The sequence below is a fragment of the Rhipicephalus microplus genome, chromosome 5 (genome assembly GCF_043290135.1).
Source record: "Rhipicephalus microplus isolate Deutch F79 chromosome 5, USDA_Rmic, whole genome shotgun sequence".
Lineage (NCBI taxonomy): Eukaryota > Metazoa > Arthropoda > Arachnida > Ixodida > Ixodidae > Rhipicephalus > Rhipicephalus microplus.
In genome coordinates, this window is record NC_134704.1 from 82731686 (window position 1) to 82744080 (window position 12395).

Consider the following 12395-nt stretch of genomic DNA (forward strand, 5'->3'; position numbering starts at 1 on the left):
CAATGAACAGAAGCTATGTACAACACGAGTATGTAACACTGCATCGAAAAAAAAAAGCTATGAACATATGCATACACAATCAAAATGCACACTAGAAACAACGGGCATACAAGTCGTACGCCAGTCAAGCTTGATGTCGAGTCGTTTATTGACACATGATACTGAGTATAGGGAAATAATGGGCTTGCAACAAATGCAGGAGTCCTTATAACATGATTAGAAATTAAAATGTTCGTGTCGACGAACAAATAATGTATATAAACCGGAATTTGAACCAGCCTTACCTTAAGTGATTCGAGCACTCCCAGCTTTTTTCCCCGCCTTAAGCGCACGCGTGGAATGTGAATATGACTTTCAAGGCTAATAAGTAAACGGGAAGTCGTCGGAACAAAAAAGTCGCTAGCGCAAACTTTTACACATATGAATTCGCGTTCGACGATAGACCAATACTTTGCATGCGTTACGCCACTTGAACGGATGTTTCAATAACTGGACTTGTCTTCATCAGAGCTACGACTGCATCTGCTGCTGCATAACAGCACTTGCTACGACGACGATGACAAGCCCCTTGCTGAAACGCTCGCTCATTAATGCCGTTCCTTGCTCGAAGAGCTCCCGGCACATCAAATTTCCATCTCACCTTGACCTTACGTACTGTTGGGATTTCAGACTAACGTATACGCCAGGCGTGTGCATAAGAATGTAGTTTTTCTAAGTTTCGCTGTTAGCATAAAGTTTCGCAGTACGACAAACAGCAACATTTCTGTATCAAACGCTTGACCAGAGCACAGAAATGCAAGTAATGTAGTAAGTTTGCTATCTGCATTATGAGATATTTGCCTATTTTGATCAGCAAAACGATACAGAACCCGGAAATCACATGTTGTACTCAAACTTTAACCTTACAACCCCACCTTGGTACAACCTCCAGCGATATAAACACAAGGTGCGCGCTAATGTGCTTCGAAAAATTTTACACGCATGATACAAACGAAGAACTGCATCCTGTTGACCCAAACAAACTCGAGATTTACTGACACCGGAAGCCACCGCGTTTTGTTAATCTCATGAACGAGGCGTGGTGCCAGCGGGGGGTGCAGGAGGGGAGTCCCCCCGCCCCAAACTTTCACCTGATACACGTGCCCCCTTCCCCCAAAATCAATTGTAGTCAAAGCAATGCAAGAGTTACCTGAGTTCTGGCCCCTCGAGACAAACATAGTTTTCTCGTGCACTTCTCCAGGGAAAACGCCCTGGCGCCATCCCTGTCACCGACACGCATGGCTCCTCATGGGATCCACGTGGTTGACCATCGATGAATCACTTTCGGGAACAGAAATCTAATAGCCATCTATTATTGTTCTTTGCTTCGGCATTATCGCTTTCGGTATGCTTTGAAGTGTTATAAGTTATTAGAGGTGATCAACAATGTTGTGCAAGTCGTCCGGAGGAAACTACCATTACTGATACATTCTTAGCTTGTGCATTGCAGCTCACTGCAAGTCTCCGTCTCCCTGTAACCATCCGCGAGTTCTTTGAGGCATTCCAGAAAAGCGTTACGATTCTTTCCTCCTTACTACCATTACCACCTCTCAAAGACTGCACATGAGCAAGTTTTACCATGCCTGCACAGTTTCACAAGAACGGTACAGAGGAAACAGCAACAATGGAACAAGAAGGGTCAGCTACATTTCATCGGCAGGATGTTCCCCACTTTGCTTAGCTAAACGTCGCAAATTATATCACGTCGTGCAAAATAAAGGCCATCCCAGAAAGTTATCAGTTGACAGTATACATTCTCCCGCATTCTTGCACAATCCTGACGCTTGTCTGGCAGCATGTCTGTTAAAAAAAATCTTGTAGTACAGACCCCAGACAAGACGTCCAGCTTCAGGCTGTCCAGAGGGCCCGTGAACGAGCGGAGAGGCATGGCCTCTCTGTTCCGACATGGGACTAGCCAATGGCTGGGTGGGGACCTACATAGTTGGCCCGCTGCCTTGCCTCTCAGGACCAAATAAAGTTGTTTGTCCTGTCCTGTGGTGCAGAGCTTTTCATCGAAGGAAATAGAACGAGAACATGACAAAGCAGATGCGGTAAAAGACAGCGGAAGAGAATGCACGATATAGCATATGTTGATGTTTTACATACAATGCAGGAAACGTGCGACGGCTGAAGTTGCGAGACAGATCAACATCGCAGCGATAATCGACTACGAGCATCAAAATGTGACACATTGTTTTATTCTATCGCTAATACATGACTGCCTACCATGAGCTGCTGCTCTTGGCACCGAGGCACATATCATACATAAAACTTCTCGAGCCCCTACAGTGCTTCATTAGCAGCATCATTGTGTTGGATTGCGCCATTTGTTGTACCCATAGCGCACGAGAACCCATGCTATGTGACAGCGCACGAGAAGGTGTAGTACGTTCACACTTGCAACTGGTGGCACAGTTTGGTGCAATGCCGTAAAGAACCCTTGGTCAAGTAAGGTGGTCCGCAGCAGGATCAGCGTTGTGCTCATAAATACATACACTGCCGGGTGACCATTGGCCACACTGCAAAAGTATTATGTGAAAGACGAGTTGGCATTGGTGATCCTCAGTAGGTGACAGGATAGTGTCATAGCATGCTGGGAGGGATCAGGTTAGCACAGGCCAGGCTCTCGTTCATGAGCGTTAGGACGTCCATGCCGTACAGGTGAGGCGGTTCATTGCACCTCATGTCGTTACGCTGCCCAAACCGTGTTCAGGTAGTTGCAGTTGGCGAACTCTTGGCCCACCCATGTCCGGTTTCAATCACAGTAGTACCGGTTATCTGTGAAGACATACAAAAAAGAATTGTGTAATTAAAAAAAGAAAATATATAAACGTTTTGCAACGAGGGCGATGCAATGAATGCAATAACAACACGTTGGAAGGTTATGCGAAGTAAGGCTGGCTGATGATTTTTTCGGATAACTCCAAAATCTGGTTTAACTCCGAAATCTGGTCCAACTCTGAAATCTGGTTTAACTCCAAAACGTTCGTGTGACGAAAGGACACACAAGTCATGTTTTATGGGTGATGCGTAAGCACAAAGAACTTGTAGCGGCAAGCCGAGTATAATGCATGAAGGAACTTTGTGTGGCGTAAGTGTGTGTGCGTGTAACCATTGGTGAAATTTGAACAAGTTTGTGCGAATGTCCGAGGAAGAGAAGGATGATGACAAGAAGCTGAGCCAGTGACAGGTGGCGACAGGTTGGCACGTGCGGGCGTGTCACAAGAGGAAAAAGAAGAAAAAGAAGAGATGCGGGTGGGGAATGCACAGAGAGCCATTCAAAACCTAGCCGAAGGACACTCCGGACCAGGGCACTGTCCTTGGAGGTTTTCATGGCGTGCTAACAGAGGGTCTGGTGCTCGCCTGGTGGTCCTGATGGTGGCTTTAGCTGGGACACGCCAGACCAGGGCGCTGTCCGTGGAGCTCCGAGCTCCAGTCTGTTCCCTGAAAATCGAGGTGCGGGAGCAGTGGTACTTGTCCGGGGCTACCGACACTGTGTGCCGCTCCTGCTACGTCGGCGTGCGGGACAGGGACGATGGGTTCCGAATCGCTGCCGCCACCTGAGATGGCTGAAAGCCGTCTATAAACGTGAGGCCTGCCGGTAGCCTTGTATCCCGCTGCGACGGCACGCGCCACCTGCGTGCCTGAGCTCGCTACAGACAAGGGGCATCGCCGTGCGTGGACTGTCACCTCCTCGGGACGCTGGTTCAACCAATTGTGAGCTATCGTGTAGCCACGTAGATGGGACAGTAGCCGCTCGGACTTTAGGCAGTTTAAGTGTGTACTTCTGTGCTAGTCTTTGTGTTAGTCGATCAAGTCCCTTGTTCTTATAAATGTTGTTCAAGATCTGCTCCGGCGTCATCTCATATCATTATATTCGTTGACCATGCACGGGCAAACGTGACGAGCCACCCCTGTCATTACACTGAGACGGAAACCGAAGAGCGAAGGGCTGGTGGCGCGGGGCGCGAAAAAAAGAAGTAGGAACAAACTACGGCACAACGTGCGGGAAAAGGTTCGCGACGGGAAGGCGAAACAGCTACGAGGGCTTCTGGAGCTTGGTTCAAGACTACGAGATAGCAGACGATTGCAGGTCCGAGTCTTGTCGTGGGCCCGGAAATTCATGATGATTAGGTACGTTCATCACGTGGGTTGCTACTGCTGTACTAGAAACATATTTGCAAGAACGCTTTAGAGTTAAAAACGAAAAAAAACTTTATGATGCACGATAATGAAGAGGAGATAGGAAAGCGCTAAACCAAAAAACTATATCTACAGGGCAATAGTAAGCATGCGCAGCAGGCAGTCCTAAACTGTCCAGAGTGCGGCTTCGTTACTGCACGATTCTGTCGAGTGCGTACGTTCCAGCCTGTTAATGTTAGAGAAAAAAAACAACGCCTCACGGTTCGGATCACTGTACTCCTGCCGTGCAGCAGGGCAGAAGTGGCACGGAGGGTGCAGGTCTCACGGTACGGCGTGGTCACCACACACGGATGTGCTACCGTGTGCAGCACCATTGCGTATCACTCGGTGGCCAACTCAGCACGGCGGGCCACGACTCTCGAGCACTAGAGTCAGCCAACGGTCCACGAAGGTGGCACCAGGCATGCCTTGTCTACGAGCCTGTTTCTGGCCGCTGCACCCAGGCAGCAGCCGCGCCGTAAGTCACGTCCTTGGATAGAGTGGACGTAATATTGTCACAATGCAGAAACAGCAGCAGTCGAATCCAGGAAACTCACTTTAATTGTATTAGAATACTGGCAAACTGATCGGGAGAGAACCTCGTCTTCTTCACTCGCTGCGCGTGTTCTTCGTTGTCCTCTTCGCGCTGCATATTCAATGTGGCATTTGCCCCCCTCCAGAGAGCAGCGTCCCGATGCTCTTCTACAAAAGACGGTGTTGTAGATGTATGGTGTAAGTCAGTCCGAAAAGTAGGGCTTCATTCGCACAACATGCACGATTTCTGGTTTTTGCTGGCGAGTTGTCGAGGGGTTGTCAAGAACGACCACGTAATTAACGTCACTCAGGCGTTGTAAAACTGTGTAGGGGCCAAAATACTTCTTCAGCAATTTTTCAGACAGTCCCCGGTGGCGGATAGGACTCCATACCCAAACTTTGTCGCCGGCCCGATAGACGACATGTTGGTGTCGCAGATTATAACGTTGGGCGTCATAATTTTGCTGCTGGGTGATTCGGACACGCGCAAGCTGCCTCGCTTCTTCTGCTCGTTGGGTAAAAGATGCAGCGTCCAAATCGATGTCATTGCAGTCGTGCAGTAACATGGCGTCAAGCATCGTCGTCACTTCACGGCCATGAAGGAGACTGAACGGCGTTCTTCGTGTAGTTTCTTGCTGCGCTGTATTATAGGCGAACGTGATGTACGGTAGAATGTCGTCCCAGTTCTTGTGATCCACGTCAACGTACATACTCAACATGTCGGCAATAGTCTTGTTGAGGCATTCTGTTAAGCCGTTGGTTTGTGGATGATAGGAAGTGGTTTTCCGATGGGCGGTTCCACTGAGCTCAAGCACTGTCTTCACGAGCGTGGCCGTGAAAGCGGCACCTCGATCCGTTATTATGATTGTTGGAGCACCGTGCCTCAGGACGATATTTTCTACGAAGAATCGTGCGGTTTCAACGGCGGTGCCACTTGACAAAGCCTTTGTTTCGGCATAGCGCGTAAGATAATCAGTGGCGACTATTACCCACTTGTTGCCAGCATGGGAAGTCGGATATGGTCCAAGGAGATCCATTCCAATTTGGGCAAAAGGTGCCGTGGGCACTTGAATTGGTTGTAATAGCCCAGCTGGTTTTAACGGTGGCGATTTTCGTCGTTGGCAATCGAGGCACGTGCGCACGTAATGCTTCACAATAGCTGGAAGTCTTGGCCAGTAGTATTTCTGTTGGATTCTGGCCAATGTGCGTGTGTATCCGAGATGACCAGACGTTGGCTCATCGTGGCAAGCACAAAGTATCTCCTCACGAAGTGACGTCGGAACGACAAGTAGGTGGGTACTTCCTCTGGGAGAAAAGTTCTTCTTATAGAGAACACCACTACGTAAGCAGAATGACGGCAGGCTCCTTGCAAATCTTCTAGGGACGGCTGTTGTCCGGCCATTCAAAAATTCAATAAGAGGAAGCAACTCACTGTCTTCTTTCTGCTTGCACAAAATCGTAGTGGTGTCAACGACTCCTACAAACGCCATACTGTCATCTTCTGTGTCCTCTTCGCGCTTTATCGGTGACCTTGATAAGCAATCGGCGTCGGCGTGCTGCCGTCCGGACTTATACACGACCGTCATATCAAACTCTTGGAGGCGTAAGCTCCACCGTGCGAGCCGACCAGACGGGTCTTTCAAGTTGGTCAGCCAGCAGAGGGAATGATGGTCGCTGACTACGTGGAAGGAACGGCCATATAGGTACGGACGAAACTTCATAACCGCCCATACGACAGCAAGACACTCTTTTTCCGTTGTGGAGTAGTTGGACTCGGCTCGGGAAAGCGTCCTACTAGCATATGCGATCACACGCTCGGCTGAGTCTTGCCACTGGACGAGTACAGCGCCTAAACCCACGTTGCTGGCATCTGTATGGACCATGGTAGGAGCATCCTCATCAAAGTGAGCAAGCACAGGCGGAGTCTGCAGGCGTTGTCGGAGATCGTCAAATGCCACCTGTTGATCGTCGCCCCATGTGAACGAAACGTCTTCTCTTGTGAGTCGTGTTAACGGCGAGGCTATGTTGGAGAAATTGGCAATAAACCTTCGGTAGTATGCGCATAGGCCAAGGAAACGCCTGACTGCTTTCTTGTCTTTTGGTACCGGAAATTTTCTGACGGCCGCAATCTTATCGGGATCAGGTCGAACACCTTCATGGCTCACCACATGGCCTAAAAATTTAAGCTCCTTGAAACCAAAATGACACCAACTAGCCCAATCCCACACTTTACTTCAGTGTCAGGCCGGCAGACCTTATTGCCCTAAATACCGATAGCAGCCTGCTCAGGTGTTCCTCAAATGTTTTTGAAAAAACAATGACGTCGTCCAGATAGACCAGACATGTCTGCCACTTAAGGCCTGACAGAACGGTATCCATCAGTCTCTGAAATGTTGCGGGGGCTGAGCACAATCCGAATGGCAAGACTTTAAATTCATAAAGCCCGTCAGGCGTTACAAAAGCCGTTTTTTCTCTATCTCGCTCGTCGACCTCTATTTGCCAATACCCACTTTTGAGGTCCATTGACGAAAAGTAGCGTGCATACCTCAGCCTGTCGAGTGAATCATCGATGCGCGGTAATGGGTACACGTCTTTCTTTGTCACACGGTTCAGCTTGCGGTAGTCGACACAAAATCGCAAGCTTCCGTCTTTCTTTTTAACCAGCACTACCGGCGATGCCCAAGGACTTCTTGACGGCTGGATGACGTCATCATCGAGCATTTTCTTCACTTGTTCCTGGATTGCTTCACGCTCTTTCGGTGCTACGCGGTATGGGTTCTGTCGTATTGGCCTTGCCGTCTCCTCCGTTATTATCCGATGCTTCGTCAGTGGCGTTTGACTGACCCTCGAGGTCGATGAAAAACAGTCTCTGAACTGGTGAAGAAGATCTACTAGACGCTGTCTCTGCGCTGGTGACAAATCCGAGCTTACGTCAATAGGTGGTGAGGCTGACGTGGCTTGCGGCTCGTCCTGTTGTACTACACAGCACTCGCAGATTTCGGTGATCTCGTCGAAGTAGGCGACTGTAGTGCCTTGTGTAATGTGTCGTCGCTCGTTGGTAAAATTCGTCAACAGAACCTCTGCTTCACCGCACACAACGTTGACGATACTTCTGGCAATTGCAACACCGCGAGAGAGTAGGAGCGTCAATACTTGTTCAGCGATTCCTTCTCCAGTATTCTGCTCGCTGCACGTGACTGGAACAAGGCGGCACGATAACGGAGGTATGGTCACATCGTCAATGACTCGTAGGGATTTTCGGTGTAGCGCCGCGCTTTGATCCGCTGAAAAGGTCAGTACACCGTCCGGAATATTGATGATGGCACCATATTCACGCAAGAAATCCATCCCCAAGATTGCCTGCTTGCAACACTCAGAAAGGATAACAAAAGTTGCGACGAAGGATGCATCCCCTATCTTCATTCTTGCGGTGCACTTTCCGGTAGGTGTGAGTAGCTGCCCTCCAGCTCCTCTAATCTGCGGTCCTGTCCATTCCATTCTAACCTTCCTGAGCGTGTCTGCCAGACTCTCACTCATTATCGAGAAGTCCGCGCCAGTGTCGACCAATGCCATGACGTCATGTCCGTCAATCGTAATTGCAACTTCGGCAGTAACAACCCCATCTTTCGTCGATTCATTGAAAATGTGTCTCTCTTCGCTCGGCAGTAATGGGGGATTTTCAGCACTTCGACGATTCGCAACCTTCCCCCCTAAGGTCGCTGCTTTTAGTTTCCCCGGCGTGGACTAGGAGATCTCCCTCTGTGCATGTCAGTGGTGCTCCGTCTAGAGGATGGAGAAAAACGCCCAGGAGAGGGTGAGCGTGACCGAAACCCAGGAGGAACATCCCGCGGGGTCATGACACTCGTGTCGACGTCAGATGTTCCGTTGAAATGGCGCCGAGGAACCGTAGAAGGAAATCCTTGGTACCCTGCGGCGCGATACGGGCAATACCGAACGATGTGGCCTGCTTCCCCACAGTGAAAGCACAGGGGCCTATGATCAGGGGTACGCCAGATGTCAGTTTTGCGAAGTGGTGGCCTCCTCGGCATCGAAGTTTCTCTGTAGTACCAAGGCGCTGTCGGCGGATGTTGCTGGTGGTACTGATGTGGTGTCGGCACGTTCGCTGGCTGTCGGCGGACTACGTCTGCATAGCTTGCCCTGGGACTGCTCGTGTTCGGCTCAGGAAGCGAGAGCGCTTGCCTGATCTCCTGGCGTACAACTTCCGTCACTGAGGCGATCGCGCAGTCATTCGGTTTGACGACGAGTTTCTTGACCTCTTCTTGTACGATTTCTCGTATTAGTTGGCGCAAAGAACCTTCGTCGGGTGTTGTTGCTGTGGTAGAGGCTGCCACGCTGATCGGTGCACTGTGGGTTGGGCGGTCATACTGGCGATAACGTAGATGCAGTGCGCGTTCGATAGATGTCGCCTCCTTGGAGAATTCATCCACACTTGTAGGCGGGTTTCGTACGAGACCAGCGAACAGCTGCTCCTTAATGCCCCGCATGAGGTGGCTAACCTTTTTGGTTTCGGGCATATTAGGATCTGCTCGACGAAATAGCCGCGCCATGTCCTCAACAAACATCGTAACGGATTCATTTGGTTTCTGAATCCGTGATTCGAGGAGACGCTGTGCGATTTCTCGTCTTTCAGTGCTCGTGAACGTGTCGAGAAACTTCTGCCGGAACTCGTCCCAAGACGACCACACGCGATTCGTGAACCACGTTCGGGCTCCGTCTTGAAGCGGAAAATAAACGTAGCCCAATTTCTTTGTGGTGTTCCAACCGTTAACATTCGCTGTGTGCTCGAATTCCTCGAGCCAGTCATGTGCATCCTCATATGCGTTTCCGTGGAAATCAACCGGAAGTCGAGGGTTCAAAACAGTCACCTGTGTCGTGCTGGGGCTGGACATGTTGGGGCCAGTGCTTCCAGGCGCCGTCATGCTTTCTGGCACAGTCACGCTTTCCGGCAATGGACCAAACTCCGGGCTGAGGCCTAACAGGCGCCGGCTGCTGCGGTGAACGGGGGTGTCGATGCGCGGAAGTCTTTCTTGACCAGATGCGGGGCTGTTGTCAGGCGTCCCGAACATGTACCCGGCACCTCCACCAGTGTCACAATGCAGAAACAGCAGCAGTCGAATCCAGGAAACTCACTTTAATTGTATTAGAATACTGGCAAACTGATCGGGAGAGAACCTCGTCTTCTTCACTCGCTGCGCGTGTTCTTCGTTGTCCTCTTCGCGCTGCATATTCAATGTGGCAATATAATATAATATATATATATATATATATATATATATATATATTATATTACAAGTCGGCGATAGCCATATACTTTCTGCCACAATAAATTGATAAACAATGACAAAGTTCATGACAACCTGATAAAAAAGACAAGCTATCAGCAGTCTATAGCCTGCTCGGCTCTAGCTACTGAAAAGAGCAGCCTTGGCTGTTGCCTGCTGAGTGCAGACAGTAAACCATATTCTGAAGAGCCCTCGTCTACCATACCGTTTTTTGCAAGACCAACTGTATGGCGGAGTTTTCACTTACACCCGAAATGATTGCCTGGGGTGGCCACAAGCGTCCAAGAGGCTGGGATTGCGATTGTGTCCTCGTCGTACGACGAGCGACGTCGTCGAGGGAACTAACTGCAACCGCGTGCCCCGAAAGACTTGGACACGACACGACCAGAGGGTGCCACAACTCCTTCTGCCAAACCTCGCTCAAGCCAGCCGGCACGGCTCACTCCACTCCAGCGGTGTCGCCATCCTATTGCCAACCTTGGGCACCGCCGCCATATTACCGTTCCAACGGACCACGGTCCCCATCTCAAAGACTTAACTGGTAAAAGAGCGAGATGTGCTACGTCATGCGAGCATGTCATTTTTCGACAAAACAGCACGTGCACCTTATCGCCATGACGTCAGCGCAGTCACACATAGACTTGCTCTCTGGATTTTGTGCCGACCGATTGTGCCCCCGCGATCTCCGACGACACGGCACCTGATCGACTGGCTCGCCCTATGCCAGCTCCTGACGCCGACAACTCTCGATGAGTAGTGCCCCGTCCTCGGATTCTTGCCACTGTGTCCATATTTCCTATCTTCTCCTTCCTGATGTCGCTGCCCCTAAGCCACGCTCTCTCCTTCCCCTTCTCTCTATTTCTATACCTTTTAATCCTATCCTTTTATTTCCTCCTTATCTCTATTTCTCGTGAGCCACTGTTGAGGTGTCGCACTGCGATGCAGACAGTTACGAGGCTAACTTTTGTCTTCGTTTCTCTCTTTTATGAATCATATAAGAGAGTCACACATAAAAGCGAGGCACGCAAAATAAAACCTTGTTGTTCTTGCTTTGTTAGTGAGTCATTCACTCAAGACAAAACAGTCCCGAGCAATTCAGCTTTGTGAAACTATTTAAGATACGACACAGTGGCGGATCCAAAGGGGGGGGGGGTGGCAAAAGCGATCAACACCCTGGCCCCCAAGGCCTGTCAGTACACGCCACTTCCATCTCTATAGTGTTTGTTGTTCACCTCATATCACTGATGAAAACAAATAAGTGCAACCGCTATGAACACCATGTATTGATATTTCAGCGCTGATGTTTTTCTTCGGATAACTACTCAAACAAGAGAGTCAAGCGACCCCTGACTTTTTCTCACCTTTCACTTTCAGGGACCTACCCCCTCACCCCTAACAAATTAGTGACCGTACCCACCCTTTGTACCTAAGTGCCTTTACGAAAAAATGTAAATAAAGTGAGAAAGGGAGAATTATTTTATGGGAAAATGATGAATGATTCAGCGCAAACTATGTTACTCTATGAGGATACTGCATATGCTCTATCGAAAGATACCTGCTCCTCCGTTTAGAAAAAAAATTATTTACACTATGTATAAAAAACAAAAACATTCATAACATTCTAGTAATAACGAGCCCATAAACATCAGCCTGTGAGTTTATTAAAAATTGTGAACGCTGTAGACCATTATGCACACTTTACTATGGGAGAGCTGTCCCAGCGAAGCTGAAGCTGTCCAAATGAAGAGCGATTGATATCTGGGGTGACGTCCCAAAACCACCATATGATTATGAGAGACACCGTAGTGAAAAACTCCGAAAATTTCAACCACCTGGTGTTCTTTAACGTGCCCCAAAATCAGAGCATACGTGCTTACAGCATTTTCGCCTTCATTGAAAATGCAGCTGCGCAGCTGGAACTCGATCTCGCGAATGTTGAGTCAGCATCCGAGAACCCTAGCTCCTGGACAGCTACGGCGGGGCTGTCCCTGTGTAGAGCAAACACGAGAAGCTTAAGGTGAGCTCAGGGCATAAGAAGTCGACTTGTGTGTTTAGAAAAAAAAAGCTTACCAATATAAAGTACTTGTTCTAGACATAGGAGAGCATAAAGCCGTTCCTCAGTTATTGTTGAATACAAGTCTAGCCATGTGTTAAGAAAAAAAAAGAGTTTTCAATGATTTCGTGTACTTCATACTCAACGAAGGGAGAGCAACGAGCCGTCATCTAATGCTTGGAAGCAGTGCTGCCAACCGGTGGAGCCAGTTTTTTTCCTCTCTGGAGTGAAAGAATTTCCTAGATTTCCCAATATTTTCATGGAGAGTGGTTTTTTAAAGTCTA

General features: G+C 49.1%; 1 long non-coding RNA gene across 1 annotated transcript in view; it reads right to left on the reverse strand.

The window, feature by feature from the left end:
• Nucleotides 1-2215: 2215 nt before the first annotated feature.
• Nucleotides 2216-12395, reverse strand: part of LOC142817305 (uncharacterized) — a 48646-nt gene continuing 38466 nt past the window's right edge. The window contains exon 2 of the long non-coding RNA XR_012895162.1: nt 2216-2817. This is a non-coding gene — a long non-coding RNA (uncharacterized LOC142817305). The remainder of the gene's footprint in view (nt 2818-12395) is intronic.